This window comes from Phoca vitulina, unplaced genomic scaffold (genome assembly GCF_004348235.1).
Source record: "Phoca vitulina isolate PV1807 unplaced genomic scaffold, GSC_HSeal_1.0 scaffold44, whole genome shotgun sequence".
In the NCBI taxonomy this organism is placed as follows: Eukaryota; Metazoa; Chordata; class Mammalia; order Carnivora; family Phocidae; genus Phoca; species Phoca vitulina.
The window spans coordinates 1,168,299-1,186,752 of record NW_022589747.1 but is presented as its reverse complement, the minus strand read 5'-3'; the positions used below and the strand labels follow the sequence as shown (position 1 = coordinate 1,186,752).

The following is an 18,454-nucleotide window of genomic DNA, read 5'->3' as shown; positions in this document are numbered from 1 at the left end:
TTTTAATTAAAATAATTACCTTGTTTGAATTCTGTACATTAATATTACGTTACCAAAGTAAAGAGCACACACAAAGTCCATTTACCTGGCCAAGTAGACTACGTACCTGATAATCTGGTTACGAATTGTCTCAATTTAGGGGGGGCAGTTGCATAACTGTGGGGCAAAGTGCAGGCAGAAATCTGTAGAGGAAGAGCTTGGGTCCAGAGACCCTGAGAACACAAGGCTGGGTCCTGGCTATGCAACCCTGGGACAATTGTCTAAAATGTGACAGCCCCCGTTCCGTCCACCAAACCTGCATAGAACAAAACTGACTTAGAAATTAAAGGAATATCATGCTAGAGAATCTTGCCTGTCATAAGACGGATGCTGTCTAATAACACCCCTGCTTCTAACTGAAAATCAGAGTGCCCTGCAAACCCCCAGGTGTGCACGGCATTCGAATTCTCAACACGGCAGATTAAGGACCAGCCCACATGCCAGTGTGTCTGCCTCTGGAAAACATGTTGTAACAATGTAGGCATATGGTTAAATATAACAAATTCATACCCACAAAATAATTACTCTGTACCTTAACTATATGGTATTTTAAAAATCATGGTAAATTTATATTTACAATTGTGTTTTATTATCAACAGGAGGAATGTGTGGGTGACGAGGACAATGACCCAATTTGCAAAAATGGCTTGACAGTCCTGTGAGTAACCATCACCTAGTGGGTGCTAGAAAATGCCACAGGAGTTACCATAGAAACTGATGAAGATTTCTGAATAGAGTTAGGGACTTAAATCATAGTGGTGTGTTTACTTTAAAACACCAGTCCCACCTGGGGCCGGGGGGCAGGAGTTTCCATGGGAACAGGAGCAGTTTGCTGCTAGGCGATATCAGGGAGATGGGGTGTTTGCAGGAGCCACGTTTTTACTGGAAACAGATTCAGTGTGATGCTCTATAGGAAGACTGAATATGTATATACATATATTCTATTTATATTGAATATACACATACGTGTGTGTGTGTATATATATGCATCCAATGCCCTCCAGGTGAAGACCACAGGAACACACCTGCAGCTGACAGAGGTGGGTTAACACTGACCGGGGCGGGGAGGACACACCCCGTGGAACCGTGAGCTGTCTCAGGTGGAGGGTGTAGGTACCTGTAATTTGGGGGAGGGCCCAAGAAAGTGGTGTTTCATTCTAGACTGGATGCTGTTAGAGAGGTGGGCAATTGTGTGATTGGATGAAGAAGTCACTCTTTTGGTAAAAGGGGGCTGTTGGATTTTGTAAACTGCCCAGTGACTCGTGTCTGTGCATAGACACAATTAAGAAGTTACCTTATTCTGTCTCATTTTGTCATGGCCTCAGAGTAAATTGTCTGAGGTTTGTTTCTGTGAGATAGTTTTTGTCTAATAGCATAAGACCAACCACAAAGTAGCTGTGAGTGTCAGGAGCTCCTTGGTAGGTAGGTAGATGGATACATAGATACAAAGATAGATACCATGGATAGATAGATAATTAGATAGATATCATAGATAGGTAGATAATTATTTAGGTAGATAGATAATTAGATAATAGAAAATTCAAAGAGAGATAGATATATAGATAATAGATATCATAGGAAATTAGATAATAGATATGATAGATAGATAGATGATAGATAGATAGATAGATAGATGATAGATAGATGATAGATAGATAATAGGTAGATAATAGATAGATGGATAACAGACAGATGGTGGACAGTCCGTACCTCAACTCTACCCTTTGTAGCCCCATTGCGAAACCCCACTTGACTGACGATCAATCCACCAGCCGTCTTGGTTCTGTGCCCTAAACAAACAATCACACAAATAAATCCATTCACTTTACAAGGTCCAAACTGTTGAGTGCTTTCTACGGTCATCATGTTAAATATATAAAGGTTTTAAATGACAAGGGAAAATGCTTTTGACATAATGTTAAAAATTAAAGGTAGGATCAAAAGAGATGCAGATACAGCCGTGGCCATGGGTACGGGTGCTCGCCCTAATCCAGAGGGACCCCTGGGAATGGAAGGAAGCTGGGGCACTCTGTCCAGACCCTGCCTGGGCCCCTCGTGTTGCCGAGAGAAAGACCCGAGTCCGCAGGACTGTCCGCCCCCCCACCCCCGACCTCTTGCTCTCCGCCTGGCTCCCACACCTGCCCTTCCGCCCGGCACCTCCCAGGTGAGACGCCCCACCCTGCACGCTGGGACACTGTGCCCCTCGGCCCCTCGGCCCCAGCACACACCTGCTCTGCCCCTTCTCCTGCCAAATGCCTTCGCGTTCACTTGCTCACCACACATGGCCTTATTGTTTCTCTCCCTCAAAAATATCTAAGTGCAGGCAGGCGGTGACCTCTGCCCATCTTGTTCACTGACGGGGTTGGAGACCTGGAACAGAGCCTTCGGCCGTGGTACCCACGTCCCAAGCCCTGGGAAACACTCATAAGAAAGTAAGGCCCCTGGGAAGATACTGATGGAGAAGCTGTTATTACCAGGCTGTTGGACTGATAGCCGATTTTTCTTCTGTATGTACCACTTGGCTTTGTTTCCCACACACATATATGTATTCCATTTTCCGCTCATTGAGAAAATAAGGCAATAACTGTGTCCCTAAGATCTCACATGCCTTGTTTCATTGCACAAATATTGATTGAATATTGATCCGTCCACAGTCATGTACAGAGTGATCACAATCTTCTTATTTGTGGAAAGTGCAGACGATGTAAGTAACGTGAGTATCCGTGGGCCCCTGGGGACCGGGCCGTGGGGACCGCTTTCACCTGAAGGACGAGGCACAGAGGGAGTCCGCGTGCTTGGACCTGGAGGAACCGGGTCTTGGGAGGGGCGAGCATCAGAACCAGAGGAAGGCCGGGGTGACGGGAACTCCGCTCACTTGTCGCTCCAGGGCTGTTCTCTCTCCGGGGACGCCTGCCCCTCCCTGCCCGCGGGTCCCAAGGGGAGCCAACTTCTCTATGGCCAAGGCCATCCAGTTCTCTTTCCAGAACCACTCACGCCCCCCTCAAGGACCAGAAAGTTTTTATTCCTATTCCAGTAATTCTCTACATCTTGGTGGGCAAGAAACAGAATAAAACAGAACCCTGCCATATTGACAATATGATCTTCCAGAAAACGTCTTCTCCATCCTTACGGGCTCGTGGGGGACATATTTATGTGTAGAGTTAGAACAGCTAGTGTCTGGGGCTCCTGGGGGGCTCAGTCGGCTAAGTGTCCGGCTCTTGATTTCGGCTCAGGTCACGATCTCAGGGTCCTGGGATGGAGCCCCATGTTGGGCTCCGCATTCCCTGGGGAGTCTGCTGGAGATTCTCTCTCTCCCTCTGCCCCTCCCCACTCTGTTCTAAATAAATAAGTAAAGCCTTTTAATAAAAGAAAGAACAACTGGTGTCTTTTCAGAACACTGGGTGAGGGGGGCACCTGGGGGTGTTGAGGACACCTGTTCCTGATCTCCCGCTGTCGTCCCCATTGGTCCTTTCTCCACCATAATGCTCAGCCTCGATACCAGAACTCACCCACAGACCAAATGTATGACCATGTTCTGAATGCGGCTGGCGACCCAGACTCCCTCTTGCGAGGGGCAGGCGGTATTTTCAGAGGGTGAGGGCTAGGTTTGGACTCACACAAGCAGAGTTTCGAGGGCTAGAAGTCTGCAACCTCTATCATGTTAGGTCCCAGCAGCTGAAGACATTCTTGTGCGAAATGCTCCACTTCAAGGCAAGACTCAGTATTTGATTGCCGGATGAAGGCGGCGTTCGGTGTAGACTCTGACCCTATGGCAGCTGCCTGGGGTGTGTTCACATCCCCAGTTCAGCTCCGAGCGCGGTGCCCAGCTTCACAGGGGCTGCTTCTGATTCCCACCGCCCCCCGCCGCCGGACTTTCTTCAGAGGACTGCCCCCTGGAAGCCGAGAGGGGACCTGCCTGGGAGTGGGAGTGGGAGCCTGGCTCCTTCCTCAAGGCAAACCGAGCTGCCCAGTCCCCGCAGGTGCCCCCCAGAGGTCACCCAGGCCCCAGACTTTGCCTGAATTTTAATGTGCCTCCCCGACCCCCTGCCTCCAGTCTCTGTGGAGTAAAGGCTTAATAAGCCTCTCGCACAGGAAGCCCTGGCTCAGTGCACCTGCTATGGGAGAACCAGACCCAGACTGGTCCCAAAGGGAGGACCAGGGCCAGTGTGGGTGAGCTCTAAGAAAGCAGAGAGGGTCTGCTCGGCAGGACAAGCTACCTTTCTCATTGACACACTGATAAAGGAAATGGGCCTTTATCAACGGACACCAGGAAGGTCCATTAGCAGTGCATCCTACATAAAATGGTTATTTCAAAGAATTTCTCACTTGACCCTCGGCACTTCTTTGGGTGACTTCAGTCGTGGGGGTAGGTGGTCTTCAACTCAGACATAAACATACTCCTCTGACAGGCTTCCCAACTTTTATAGGAGAATGCCAGCCAGAGATGTCGGGCAGGCCCATTGCATCTGAAGAGCTGGGTTAGGTGCCTCGGGGCATCCTCCGTGTCCAGGAGACGGCAGTTACGTGACCTCCTCACTTAGCACCATGACTCACAAGTTCACCTTCGGAGGAGGATCCTGGCTACGCACGCAGAACCCTCCCTCAGGTGTTCTTGATCCTCCTGGCAATGCTGAGCTGTGAGCAGTGACAGCCTCTTGCAAGTTCCCAGATGGCATATCTTTCCTGGCATTTGCCCCCAAAGGAGGGCACAGAAATCAGCAGTGAGATCCCAAGCACCTGCCGGGGCCTGAGTGGGACTGGGCTCACCTGCTGGGCTGCAGCTTACCCAGGGATGGCTCAGAGCAGTAAGTGATAACTGCGTGTCAGGGCTCACCGAGGTCAGGAGGGAGCGTGCAAGTTCTGACAAGGAAACTATGCACGTTGGAAATTACCTCTGGCTCCCCGATTGGTTTTCCTCTACTCTCTGCATTTCATGCAATGCGGAAAGCAAAGGCACCATGTGATCACCGCATCACAGCCATGAGATTGCCCAGACCAAGCTGGCCAGAGTGAGACCCCACACGACACAGCTCCACCTGCGTTTCCGCTCCTGGTCCAGCAGGAGCTTCCCAGGTGTCTTCAGAGCCAACCCTCCCCTCCGGGATCGACGGCGCAGGAACTCAGGGCTGAATTCACTACGATCATTAAAAAGGGGATACAGAAATAAGTGAAACCATATGATAATTGACTTTCTCTGCTTGGCTTATTTCACTCAGCATAATCTCCTCCAGTCCCATCCATGTTGATGTAAAAGTTGGGTTCATCCTTTCTGATGGCTGAGTAATATCCCATTGTATATATGGACCACATCTTCTTTATCCATTCATCTGTTGAAGGGCATCTCAGCTCTTCCCACAGTTTGGCTATTGCGGACATTGCTGCTATGAACATTGGGGTGCATATGGCCCTTCTTTTCACTACATCTGTGTCTTTGGGGTAAATACCCAGGAGTGCAATTGCTGGGTCATAGGGTAGCTCTATTTTTAACTTTTTGAGGAACCTCCACGCTGCAATAGCATGGAGGACACTAGGAGAAGGAAGGGAAAAATGCGGGGGGTGGGAATTGGAGGGAGAGATGAACCATGAGAGACTCTGGACTCTGAGAAACAAACAGCGTTCTAGAGGGGAGGGGGGTGGGGGGATGGGTGAGCCCGGTGATGGGTATTAAGGAGTGCACGTTCTGCATGGAGCACTGGGTGTTATACGAAAACAATGAATCATGGAACACTACATCAAAAACCAATGATGTAATGTATGATTAACATAACATAATAAAAAATTTTTTAAAAATTTGTAATTTGTTTCAATTTTTTTCTTACTCTAAATAAATATTTACTGGGGCGCCTGGGTGGCTCAGTCGGTTAAGCGGCTGCCTTCGGCTCAGGTCATGATCCTGGGGTCCTGGGATCGAGCCCCACGTCCGGCTCCCTGCTCAGTGGAGAGCTTGCTTCTCCCTCTCCCTCTGCCTGCCACTCTGCCTACTTGTGCTCTCTCTCTCTATCTCTCTGTCAAATAAATAAATAAAATCTTTAAAAAATAAATAAATAAATAAATAAATAAATAAATAAATAAATAAATATTTACTTTCATAGCTTAAAAAAAAGGGGGGTGATCCAGAGCCAACCCTCTCATCCAGGATCGACGGTGCAAGAACTCAGGGCTGAATTCACTACGATCATTAAAAAGTTGATCTCTCCATTTACCGTTAACATAGGTTACGGGAGATCTCAATGCCTCACCTTTCTCGTGCAGGAAAACACATCCTTTTTCATGTACAGCGTTTTTTCTTGTGACGAGGCCATGCATATAAGGTTATTCTGAGTAAAAGCTCTTCGGGATGGGACTTCAGGAAGAATAGAAATGTTTGCGGAAATTCTCTCTTTGAGTTAGGGATTAACGAGTCCTGCTCTTGGTGGAGACGGTACACATGCGTACTTGGTGGATGTCTGCATAAAGGTGCAGTGTTTATTCAAAGCCGAAGCAAGGCATGAGGATTCCATGGGAGGTGGTGGCCGTCCTTCCTGGGATCCGCGGGATCCTGCGCACACAGCATCTGGGGTTCGCCCTCCTGATCCCAGAGGCTCCACCACGCCCCAGCTCTCTGCCTTCAACACCTAGACTCATCCACCTGAGCCGTGAAAGGAGTCTGTTGGAGTGTAGTGTTCAATTCTCATGTTCAAAACCCCTCTGTTTTCAGAGAAAATCTTTCTTTTAACTGCTCACAAACCTACTTCTGGAGGCAATCTGCACATTTTTATAATACTGGCTTTCTTTTGTCTTTCTTTATTACAGATGAAATGATGGATGAGTTAAATCACGATGAATTCTTGAAAATTCGTCTATGTCAAGAGCAAAATTTAATTATGCCGTTTTTTTTTCCAATTTTGCAGAAACTTTAATTCCTTTAAAAAATTTAATAAAATCTGGTTTGTGGCCAAGAGAGGAAACAGAAATGCCAAGCCTCCCCCAGAAAAGCATATTTGGCTGCAAGTTGGTAGAGCGGAGCCAGAAACCCCACGAGAAAGCCTCTTCCCATTGCCCTCCCAGCTTGGTCAAGGTCATGAATTTAAATCTGGGTGAGCCACACCCCAGCCTTGGGCATTTGGCTCCATGCTCCCCTCTCTTTCCCTGTGTCCATGGGGAGATGACAGAAAAGACGGGGTGTCCGCCACCTAGGAAGCTTCCGTCTCCCCAGATCCATCATAATTCATGGATGAATTCCCAGCAGAGAACATGAGCCCGCTGTGCCCTTGAGCTCACTGTGGAAACAGGCAATGGAAAACTAGGTGGGTCATCATGACCTGACCGCCCCAGAAAATGGCCTTTCTTTCCAGTTCCCATGCTCTGGGAGCTCTGAGCACTCACAGCCATGCTGGGCTGAGAGAGACCACACAGAAGTGGACACAGGGAGGCACAAGGGCGGGGCGGGGTTTGGGGACAGTAGTCAAAGCACACAGGTCCTTCTGCAGGGGTGTGGACAGACTCTACCTGGGGGGCAGAACGGCGGGAATCCGATTCTCAGTGGATTGGCTGAGCAGATCCCGGAGGAGGGGCCATGACCCCAAGGACAGCTGAGCAGGGCAGAGGCTCCCGCGTTGAGGGTCTGGAGCCGGCAGCCGGGGTCGGGGGAGCCTAGAAGAGCAAAGCACTGGAGGTTATGAGCGACGGGCAAGGCCGACACCCCGACCCGCTCTCCTCAGCTCCACCAGCCAGGGTGAGCCCCCCGCCCCCTACCCCATGCACACACTGTGAGCTACCACGTCTCTCATGCCCTGGTCGGGGTCCTCGTGTCTTCCTGTCTGCACAGCTAGCGGCCTGTGAGCAAGCCCTGCGGACTTCAGAGGCCCCTCCCTGCACATCCCAGATTCCAGCCCTCCCTGCCCTGGGCTGCCGGGACAGGTCCTTGGGACTAGCCTACCCCCAGGCTGCTGGGTGCTGGCGAGACCTAAGGGCCAACCAGACTGGGCCTCCGCAGCTGGGATGGGGGGCCACAGCCGGCGTGTGAGGCCGACGGGTCATCTGCTCACTGTCCCGTCACCCCAAACACACAGGAAGTCGGGTGCCCTGAGGACAAGGACACTTGCTCCGTCTGACCCCGGTGGGAAGAAACAGACAAAAGCAGGGGGGAAAAGTCCTTGTGAGCAGGTGGTCCCAGGTCTCAGTTATCTCTAAGCCGGGCCAGCTCCTACCAGCTGGGAGAACGCACTCCAACAGACAGGGAAGCCCCCAGAGGGGACGCCAAGGACACTTCTCTAAGTGACACCGGAGCTTCCTTGGAATGCCCAGCACCCGGTGTTAACTGCAGGACTTCTGAGCCATTGTTGGGTCAGGTGCTGGGCTCCAGGGCGAGCAGCCTGGTGTCAGGTGCCCCCTCCCCACCTCACCGACCCAGTCCCTGCTCCGGGGGACACAGAATTCACGACTTCTCTCCTCAGATGTGTCTGTGCGTTTGCAGGTTTCAGCCTCTCTGTGCCTCACCCTCTCCGCGGCAGGCGTTCGATGCAATGGAAGGGAAGGGGGGATGCAGGGAGGCAAGGAGAGAACTAAGGGAGGGCGGGCGGGGGGCTCACCAGCATGGAGACCTCCAATCGAAGCCAGGAGAACTCCATGAGCAACCCGAGCATTCAAGCACTGCGTAGAAGGTTTGGTTACTCAGACATCTGTCTTCCAGCTACTGTTTCAAACCGATGATTTTAAGCCCTAACCAGGGCCGGGACACTTTCCTGGCACTTCATGGGGATTTGCCTATCGATTCGGTGGCATGTGAGCTTCTCGACAGCCCGGCTGGGGTGCCCAGAGCCGGTTGTCACCTCGCTCAGCCTCCAGGAGGCCCAGAGGTTTGGGGGCCTGGCAGTGATGAGGAGGCCAAGGGGCTCGGAGACTCAGGGGAGGGAGCCCAGCGCCACGGCATGCAGAACTAATGCAAGTAAAATTAAATTAAACCGCTCCTGTCATTTCATGTGATAACTTTGCTTTGGGGTCACATGTCACCTTCCCTTTGACTTAAACCACCTCCCGCGACAGAATCTTGACTCCCGGGAGCTTCTCACTCTGCCCGGCTACCCTGGTGGTTCCTGTGAGGCTCCTCCAAGGCTCCTTCCCAGGGAGCCCCGTCAGATGGCAGAGCGGGTCGGGCTGGAGGCTGCTGAGCCTCAGAGGGGAGTCGCCGCGAGCGGGGCGCTGCACACAGGGCACAAGCAGGGCAGGACTTGATCTCATTTGTCTCGTTGATCGTGATCCTGGAGGGAACATGGCTGTTTCAGGACACACAGATTGGCCACAACTTGATCAAATCGGCCCGTTTTCAGATAAGGAAGGAGGCGACCCTGAGAAGCGGAGTAGTTATTCTGCACCCGGGGCCATCTTTCAGAACCGCCCCCCCCCCCAACCCCAGGCTGGAGCAGGGAGGAGGTGTCTCTTGTGATGCTAACCAGGTGATGTTTGGGAAGCACCTGAGGGTGGGGTCTGGTTGCCAGGGGAACCGACCACGTGGTTACAGGGTGGGACCTCTCAGCCCCACCCCCTGACCTCGGGAGGGGCGGGGCTGCAGGTTGAATCGGTCACCAATGGCCAAAGATTCATCAGTCACGTCCTTGTAAAGAAACCACCAAAAAAACCCAAAGGGACGGGTTCAGAGAGTCCCTGGGTTGACGAGCAGGTGGAGATGCAGGACCGTGGGCCCTGGGGGGGCATGGGAGCCCCGTGCCCACTCGCCAGACCCCGCCACCGGCAGCTCTTCTGGCTGTTCCTGAGTTAACCCTTTTATAACAAACCCGTGCAGAACCCCGACTCATCATGGCTGTGCCTTGAAATGCCTCTTTGCTGGCCTGAGTTTAGGGCGTTTTTTATATGAACTACTTGGGGAAAAAAAAATTCTGTCAGCAACTTTACTTTTGTAAAAAGTTTCCTTGTCTTTATAATCCAAAAAAATATATATCGGTCAGGAGAAATAAACAGGAAAAGAGCAAGTTAAGTAATTCCTGGTCTTCTCAAGTGGGAAACCACTCCTGAAATCAAGAAGTCTGTTCTCCCTGCATTGAGCACTTCACAACCTATGTTTGTTTTCTCCATAGGCTCACATCATATAGTTCCGTAAGGGCAAGTAGGCGAATTTGCATTTAGCAATGATCCACACATCTCAGTTGTTCATCTGAAATATTCCCAGAAAAATTCCCTAAATGGGAAAGCATCCCTCGATTGTCTGCTACGTGCCCAGCCCTGCTTCAGGTGCTGGGACTGCACCTTCCCAGGAATAGAACAGGGGCCTGGTCTCTTTTTTGGGGACAAGATCAGCAACAAATAAACAAACAAGAAGCCTTCTGGCCATTATGATGCAATTTCAGGTAGTCAGCAAGGGCTCCTTCAGGTCCAAGGATGAGGGGCCCATCAGGGAGGCAGGGTTTGAGCTGAGATCTGCATGCAAGAACCTGCCCACAAACTGCCCTGCAAATTCACTGGGAAGAGCAGGGAGCACAGGGGACAGTGGTGCAAAGGCCCTGAGGCAGGGCCACTCACACGGAGTTGCAGAAGGAGGCCAGTGCAGCGAAGATGCCAAGATCACCTCAGGGTCTGAGGGGCAGCTTAGGCAAATGCGGAGAGGTCAGGCTGCAAGAGGAGCAGCTCCTGCTCCCAGGAGAGTGAGCTGGATGCTGAGGACCAGCCGCACGGGCCTAATGTTCTGAAAGTGCTGGCTCCTATGTGGAGAATCGGTCATGGAGGGGCACAGTGGAAGTAGGGAGAAGTCTTCAGGGTTGACATTGAATTTCCTTTGCAGTCATTCAGAAAATGCGGCTCACTTCCTACTCTACCCATCAGACATGTCACACTAATAGACCCCCAAGTATTTTGGGGACTCAGATTTGTGAGTCAGAGAGGGCTGCCTAGGAGGTGACCCCAGGGCTTCAGTAGGATGAATAGGCAATGAAAGAAGGGGTCATGCCTGGCACACAGAAGGAATGGCAAGTACAAAGGCCCAGGGCCACAGTGGAGGGACAGGGGATAAGCCATGAGGGTCCTTAAGAAAACAGATGTCAGCCTGAGATGGCAAAGGGGCTCACCTGACACAGGGCAGGGTGTGGAGTTCATCCCCAAACTTGTCAGCAGCAGAAAATGGTTTTCAGATTACATTTTAGGAAGGACATTCGGGTAATAAGGGAACATTTATGCCAGCCACATGCCAGGCTCGCTGCTAAGGAGTTGGGACCCAGAAATGAATAAGGCTGTTTTTTCCCTGAAGGAATTCAGAGTCTAGTAACTAGATGCAAACACACATGTCACCTGCAGAGCATAGCTGTCCACCTGGTGGAGACCACATGGTAGTGGAAGCATGCTTCTGACCTGAGGGTCTTAGCAGGTGTTTTAGAAAGTGGAATTCTTCAATCCATCCATCCACCTATCCATCATCCATCTATCCATTCACCCACCCATCATCCAACCATCCATCCATCCATCCATCCACACACTTACCCACCCAACTATCCATCCATCCATCCATCCACATATCCATCCATCTATCCACCTATCCATCCATCCATCCATCCATCCATCTACTTATCCATCTATCCATCCATCCATCCATCCACCCATCCGTCCATCTATCCACCCACTTACTCATCCATCCATCTATCCATCCACCCACCCATCCATCCACCTATCCATCTATTCATTCATCCATCCACACATCCATCCATCTAACCATCCATCCACCCACCTATCCATCACCTACCTATCCATCATCTACCTATCCATCCATCCATCCCCCATCCATCCATCCATTCATCCATCCATCCATCCACCTATCCATCCATCCATCCACCTACCCATCATCCATCTATCCATCCATCCACCTATCCACACAGCAGCCACCCATCTACCCATCCACTCATTCTTTTATTCGATCACGTCTTTTCTTTACCAACTACATACCAGGCACTGGGGGGTTCTTTGGGGAAAAAGACAGACAAAGCCACATACCTCTCAATGGGTACCACATAGAGACCACCCTATGCAATAATTGGCCATCGAAGACATGGCCAGATTCCTGGTTCCTTGGGAAGTAGCTTCCATGTCATTTTTAAGTCCTTAGTGTTGAGCAGAGTTTTATTCTATAAATAATGACAAGCCCATTTATTTGACAAATTATTCCCTTGATTCTTTTTATTATATTTTTTCCTTCTTTAAAAAAATTCTTTGAGCCTTAAAATTTTTTAATGTTTACTTATGGAAGCAGGTGTCAAGAAATAGCCTTCTAGTGACCATCTCTGAATTGTCAGCAGAAATGGCCTAACTTGTTCTCCATTTTTGAGGAATCTGCTGTACCAGACAGGGCAAAGAATGTTTTATAAGAACTTCTTTTTTTTTTTTTTAACATGCATGACAACTGTGTGAGGTAGGAACTATTTTCCTTATTTAATAAATGAGGAGCCTGAGCTTCTATACAGCTAAGTAACCTTGAGGAGAGAACACAGCCAGTGATTTCTGGATCTGAAATGCAAAATCATGGCCAACCTCCTACTCAGGGGTAGACTGGAAAGCTGCTATCACTTTTATTTGAAGGCTCCCATGCAACCATTAAAAAGTTCTCAGTTGTGTCACTGGTTTGTTCTAAATGGTGCATCCATCCAATTCTTCCCTAACTGCCCTGCGCCTCTTTGCAATAGGTTTGTAAGACTTCCCAGGCTACGTGAGGGACTGCCCACTTTCTTGATGGTGGTCAAATATAGACCTAAGGAAAAAGCATTCCCGAATATCTTTGCAACTCACCTGAACCTGGTGAGAGATTCTGTGACAGCAAAGTGTCCCTGGGCCATTTATGAGCGAACACAAAGGGCATCTTACAAAGGCCTTTGAAACCGTGACCTGGCTCCATTTTACTTATCCTGATCAACATAACCCTTGTCTACCCCCTATTTTAATGAGTCCATTCTTCAAGATCTTCCCTGAGGAATATTATTTGCTTCTAAAACTTTCCTTCACCCATAAGTTGTAGGCGATCCTATGTCACCATATTTGAAAAGTCAGTGAATAGGGTGGAGGCTCCCATCAAGACACAGACCGTGTCCTGTCTTTCTAACAAAGTCATGAGAATGGAGCCACCTGCCTGCTACCCGTCAAAACCATGACCATCTGCAACAGCTGCTGGAGGTGAGCGAGTTCACTGAGCCGTGAGGTTCTGATTTGGGTCCACCTGTTTGGGGTTTTCTTATAAACTGCACGTGCTTCTGCCCATAAATTTCAGGAATGCCGTGTTGGCTCCCAGACTTCCTGTGGGGGCAGGGGTCATGAAGTTATACAATTTCATATCCGACAAAAACTTTGTTCCCACAGCTGCAAATCTTCATCTGTCCCAATACATGCGGACCTTATGGGTCCCATGAGTGCAATTCCTATGACCGCTCGAGGTTCCCATAACCAGTGTTTAGTTACACATATAGAAAAGCAATCTCTTAAACTTTCAATATAAACATTGCAGATGCACCATGGTAATTGATACGGACTACATTTCTGTACCCTGAACCGAGGAGGAAAATACAAGCATTTTTAGGTGAATCAGAGAAATATTCGTAAGCACAATAACTGTTTCAAAGCAATACCTAGATGATATATTTTCAAGTGACATATTTAAATTAAGGGGTTTTTTTTTTTTTTTTTTTTTTTCGGTCCTCTTCACTGGGGGAGAAACATTGTGATTTTTGGAAGAAAATCCAGAAGATAATCTCACTTGAATATTTTGAAACAATCTTCATTATTTTGCTACTCAGACTAAAAATACTGTGTGTGTGTGTGTGTGTGTGTGTGTGTGTGTGTGTTTATTGGAAGGAACAATGTTATGTTTTGCAGGATTCAAGACAGGAAAGAATGATAATTCTCGGAAGACTATCCCTGAAATATTATAGGTTAAAATTTTTATTGTGTTGCATTCATGATTCATAGAACTTTCAGACTGAAAGGTGTTCGTATTTCATTTATCCGGTCAAGACAGAGAGTCAAGATTGCCCTAAGCAGCGCCCACAAAGAGACACTTCCAGTGCCCATCTGGCCACGCCCACAGTGGACAAACAGCTGTCCCTTGGATTTAACTCCCCGCGAGTCCACCGGCCGCATCCCAGCAGAGGCGGAGGGCGAGGGCCCAGTCCTGCCATCTGTGGAGGTCAGCCTGGTGGGGAGCAGGCCTGGAGGGGCCGGTGGAGAGCATCCAGCACAAACCAGATGTCCCTAAAGCCATGGGATGGGAAGGATTAGACAGTTCCTGGAATTGTCCTTCAGAACTCATTCTCAATTAAAGGGGCTGAGGCCAAGGGGAGGGAGGCCACTTCCCCAGGACCACCCAGAGAGGCAGGGGAGACGAGTGGGCAGCTTTGAGACTCCTTTTGTGCTATAGGTGGACCTCTTTGGCTTTCTCTTAGGACAAGGGTGATGGTCTGTTGTGACAGAGGACAGGGACGTGCCACCTTATGGAGCCGACCCCAGATTTGGGCCTCAAGAGTCTCATGAGCCATCCAGTTGGGCTAAACAGCCCCAGACTCCCACCCCGCTCTGAAGGCAGGCTGTCTTGATCTGAGGGGCAAAAAGACAATCGGTGCTTCAAAAAAAATCTTAATTCTTTTTAAAGAGCCAAAGTTAAAATGTCTTTAATCTTTTTTCACTTGGAAATTGACAAAATACAATGAAAAGAATGATCGATTTGCAAAACACATTTTTATGAAAACTAAATACAAAAATTAAATTTAAAATATTGTGTAAAATGCATTAGCTGTGTTTTATAGACATAGGCTCAGAGATTCATTCCACTCGGTAATTATTTTAAAGTGCCTGTCAGAGTGGAAAACAGAATGCTTTGTTGTTTACAAACCCACCCCTTGGAAAGCATCAAAGGGCCCCAAGTGAAAACCCAAGAACCCAACAGACACATGATGAGGAAACAGACAACAGATAACCCTTAGAAATGGTGCAGCGAAGACAGATGAATGTTTTTAAAAGCCATTTTTCGTGTCCTGAGAAATACAGCTGCAACGAAGTGCAAATGAACAGCATTCAAACAATTAAAGATAAAATTTAGGCATCGAGACAAGCAAAGGAGTCCCACAAATGTGTGGTTAGTGTGACTGTAGAAGTAAGCTGTATATTGGAATGGGGGAGATTGAAGGTACAATTCAAGAAAATTGTCCAGAAACAAAATGAGCTGAATCGCGTCATTAAAACGACATTCTGGGTCTCAGGAAGTGTTTACAAAGGGCAAAGCATCCCTGTAAGTCCAGCAATGAGCTTACCGGATGTCCAAGAGAAAGGTGAATATTTGGGGTGTGTAAGTGAGGGACTCCGATTACCCACAGAGGAGGACAGAGGAGAAATGCTCCACCACCATCCCAGCGAGGGACAGAAATTGAAGTGTAGAAGTAAAGCTAAACTGAAATATCATTGCTTTATAAAACATAGGCACACAGATCATTTTCATCTAGGAATTCCGTCTACCCTGCATGTGAGCATTCAAGTGTCTACCCTGGTACATGACAGCCCCTATTTTTTGTTCACAACTGAAAGATAGGAAAAAAACCTACATATTTATCAAAGGAAAAGAATTAAATCAATGATGATCGGTTTATAGAAAGGAATTCTGAAGAGCCATTAAACAGAACGGTACCGATCCATGACTGTGGTTAGTGGAAAAAGCGGGACAGTGTGTTTGCTGCTTGCGTGTTATCCACACATGGTCCAGCACACGGGTGCACGCGTAAGTGTTAGCACACACGCACACACACACGTATGAGCCCACGGAAAGGTTCTAACGTGATGCACAGGCAGCCGATCATGGAGACGGTCCCCAGAAAGGGGGCAGCGTCGGGGGACAATGGTGGAAGCAAACACATGCTCCATCTTTGGGATTTTGTGCCACGCACACGTGTAGCAGACGGTGACCCAGAAACACAGCATCGCTTTTAAGTAGAATGCAGCCTCTCTGGTTTATAAAAACTAAACATCCTAGTTAGAATAAGCCGGGAAGAGTGAGCACTGCAACCAGTGACACGAGCCCCGGGATGACCGCTCCAGCCTCCACGTCCCCTCCGTGAGCTCAGGACGCAGCGATCTGGTGTGGGGAACCTCCAGCGCGAGCCCCTGCCCACGACTCCATATGCCACGGGTGCCACGCTGCTCTGCTTTGTGGAACTTCTCCCCTGGAATCCTGGGCCACTTGCCCAGAGCATCTTATCAACTTTCTTTTACTCGAGGGTGACGTCACCCAGGAAGGCAGGGAGGCAGCGGGACTTCTTCTCCCCACTGCACCCCTGAGGCGGGCCCCGCCAAGCTGGTGAAGCCCGCTAACCTGGTGCCCGGAGCCTTGCAGCTCCAGTGGCAGGTGAGCGTGCAGAACTGGGAAAGCCGGGTCTGCAGCAGGTGATCCTGGGAGGCCGCGCCCTAAAAGGCCCCGTGCTCACCAGCTTTGCTGCTTGGGGTGACAGTGGCAAGCCGCGCTGCTAGAAGGGAGGTGTCATGTCACCCCCCAGTGTGACTAGGGTAGGAATTCACCCCAGGGGAGCACGTTCAGCTCGGTGACTGAGCCAAGTCAGCAAAGCTGCCAGTTCCCCGACAGGTAGCCGACGGGGAGCTGCGGTCTGGAGCACAAGACCTGCAAGGGACACCCTGCCTTTTGTGCTGGGTGGGTCAGGTCGGGAGACCAGAGACATGACGGCCATGTCACACTGTGGAGCTGACATTTCAGAGCACTTCCACTCCCTGGAAGAGAGGAGCTTCAAGTCCTTGGGTTCAGAGCAGAAGCGAGAAGGGAAAACAAAACCGATCACTATGAGTAGCTGATAATGGCCAAGTATTTAGGGGAGATGCAATGTGGCAGGAGAAGAGCGATCGAAAATCTAAAATGTGTTAAAAACAAATAACCTCTGTTCATGGTTAAGTGGAGTGTGGTCAAGATTGATCAAGACATATAAAGTGTGGGATTCTGGGCCGCTGGAATCGGTGAAGGATCTCAAGATGGCTGCATGAAAACTTGCTCTAAAAACCATTGACTGGGTAGCTTTGGGGAAGATCATACCCCGAAACCAGAAGGCCATTGCTAACTCCCTGAAATCCTGGAATGAGACACTTACCTCCAAGTTGGCTACTCTCCCTGAGAAACCACCTGCTATCGACTGGGCTTACAGCAAGGCCAATGTGGCGAAGGCTGGTTTGGTAGATGACTTTGAGAAGAAGTTTAAGGCCCTGAAGTTTCCTGTGCCAAAGGATAAATATACTGTTCCAGTGGATGCTGAAGAAAAAGAAGATGTGAACAGTTGTGCCGAGTTTTTGTCTCTCTCAAAGGCCAGGATTGAGGAATATGAAAAAGAGATGGAGAAGATGAGGAACATAATTCCATTTGATCAGAGGACCATTGAGGACCTGAATGAAGTCTTCCCAGAAACCAAATTAGACAAGAAGAAGTATCCCTATTGGCCTCACAAGCCAATTGAGAATTTATAAACTTGAGTTGGGGAGAAAGATCTGGCCCTCATATTGTAAACGCTGGACATTAAAAATAATGATACAGAAAAAAAAAAAGACATATAAAGTGTGCATTGGCCAAAAAAGAAAGAAAGAAAGAAAAATTCTGGTAGCTTAAATCTCTGGCATGGCACCAGCCTATTTATTGGGTGCTGTTAAGGGTAACGCTTGCTTGCACAGGGTGTGTTGGAAAGAGACAGACTCCCCATAGATCAAGCCCGGGGGGCCTGTGAATAAAATGTCACTAACACAAGATATCCGGTGACACAATCCAAATGGGCAGTGCCATTAATATCGTAAAGACACCAATGCCCCACATGCCTTCCAGAGTGGCTAAAAGTCACAGCATTTGTCATATCGAGCATCGGCGAGGTCTGGTGGGAACATAAACTGGTCCAACCCCCTCGCACAAGTCTGGTAATTTGTACTAAAGTCAAGCGCCTCATTCCCATGTGACCTGGCAGTTCTACTCGGGATTTATCCAAGTGAAATGAAAAAGACACACACATCCTTGGAAAGTCTTGCACGTCATTCTTCAAATTCAAAACTGACTTCTTAAAGATAGTAGAGGATGAAAACCAAAGATACTGCAGGCAGGAATTGTAAGAAGGGGTTGCTTGTAACATCTCCACGTCCGTTCCTGGAACCGTAGGGGGACACACGCGAGGGCCCACCTTCCTTGCCAGGTGCCATCTGGCTTTTAGGGTCACATGTAGGCAAGCTACTGCAGGACATGCCAGGACAACCTGTCTATTAGCATTCCGATGGAAGCTTTGCCCAAAAGTTCAAACGGAAGTAGAAAATTGCAAAGGTTGACGATAATGAAACTTTTGCAATACACACACTTGTACACACACACACACGAAAATGTATATACACTGAAGCCTTGTTATTAGGGTCAAACATTTAGGTTGGAACACTG

The 18,454-nt window shown here is 49.0% G+C and overlaps 1 pseudogene; it reads left to right on the top strand.

The window, feature by feature from the left end:
* The first annotated feature begins 16,848 nt into the window (after positions 1-16,848).
* On the top strand, positions 16,849-17,529 carry LOC116648568 (annotated as a pseudogene).
* Positions 17,530-18,454: the final 925 nt, after the last annotated feature.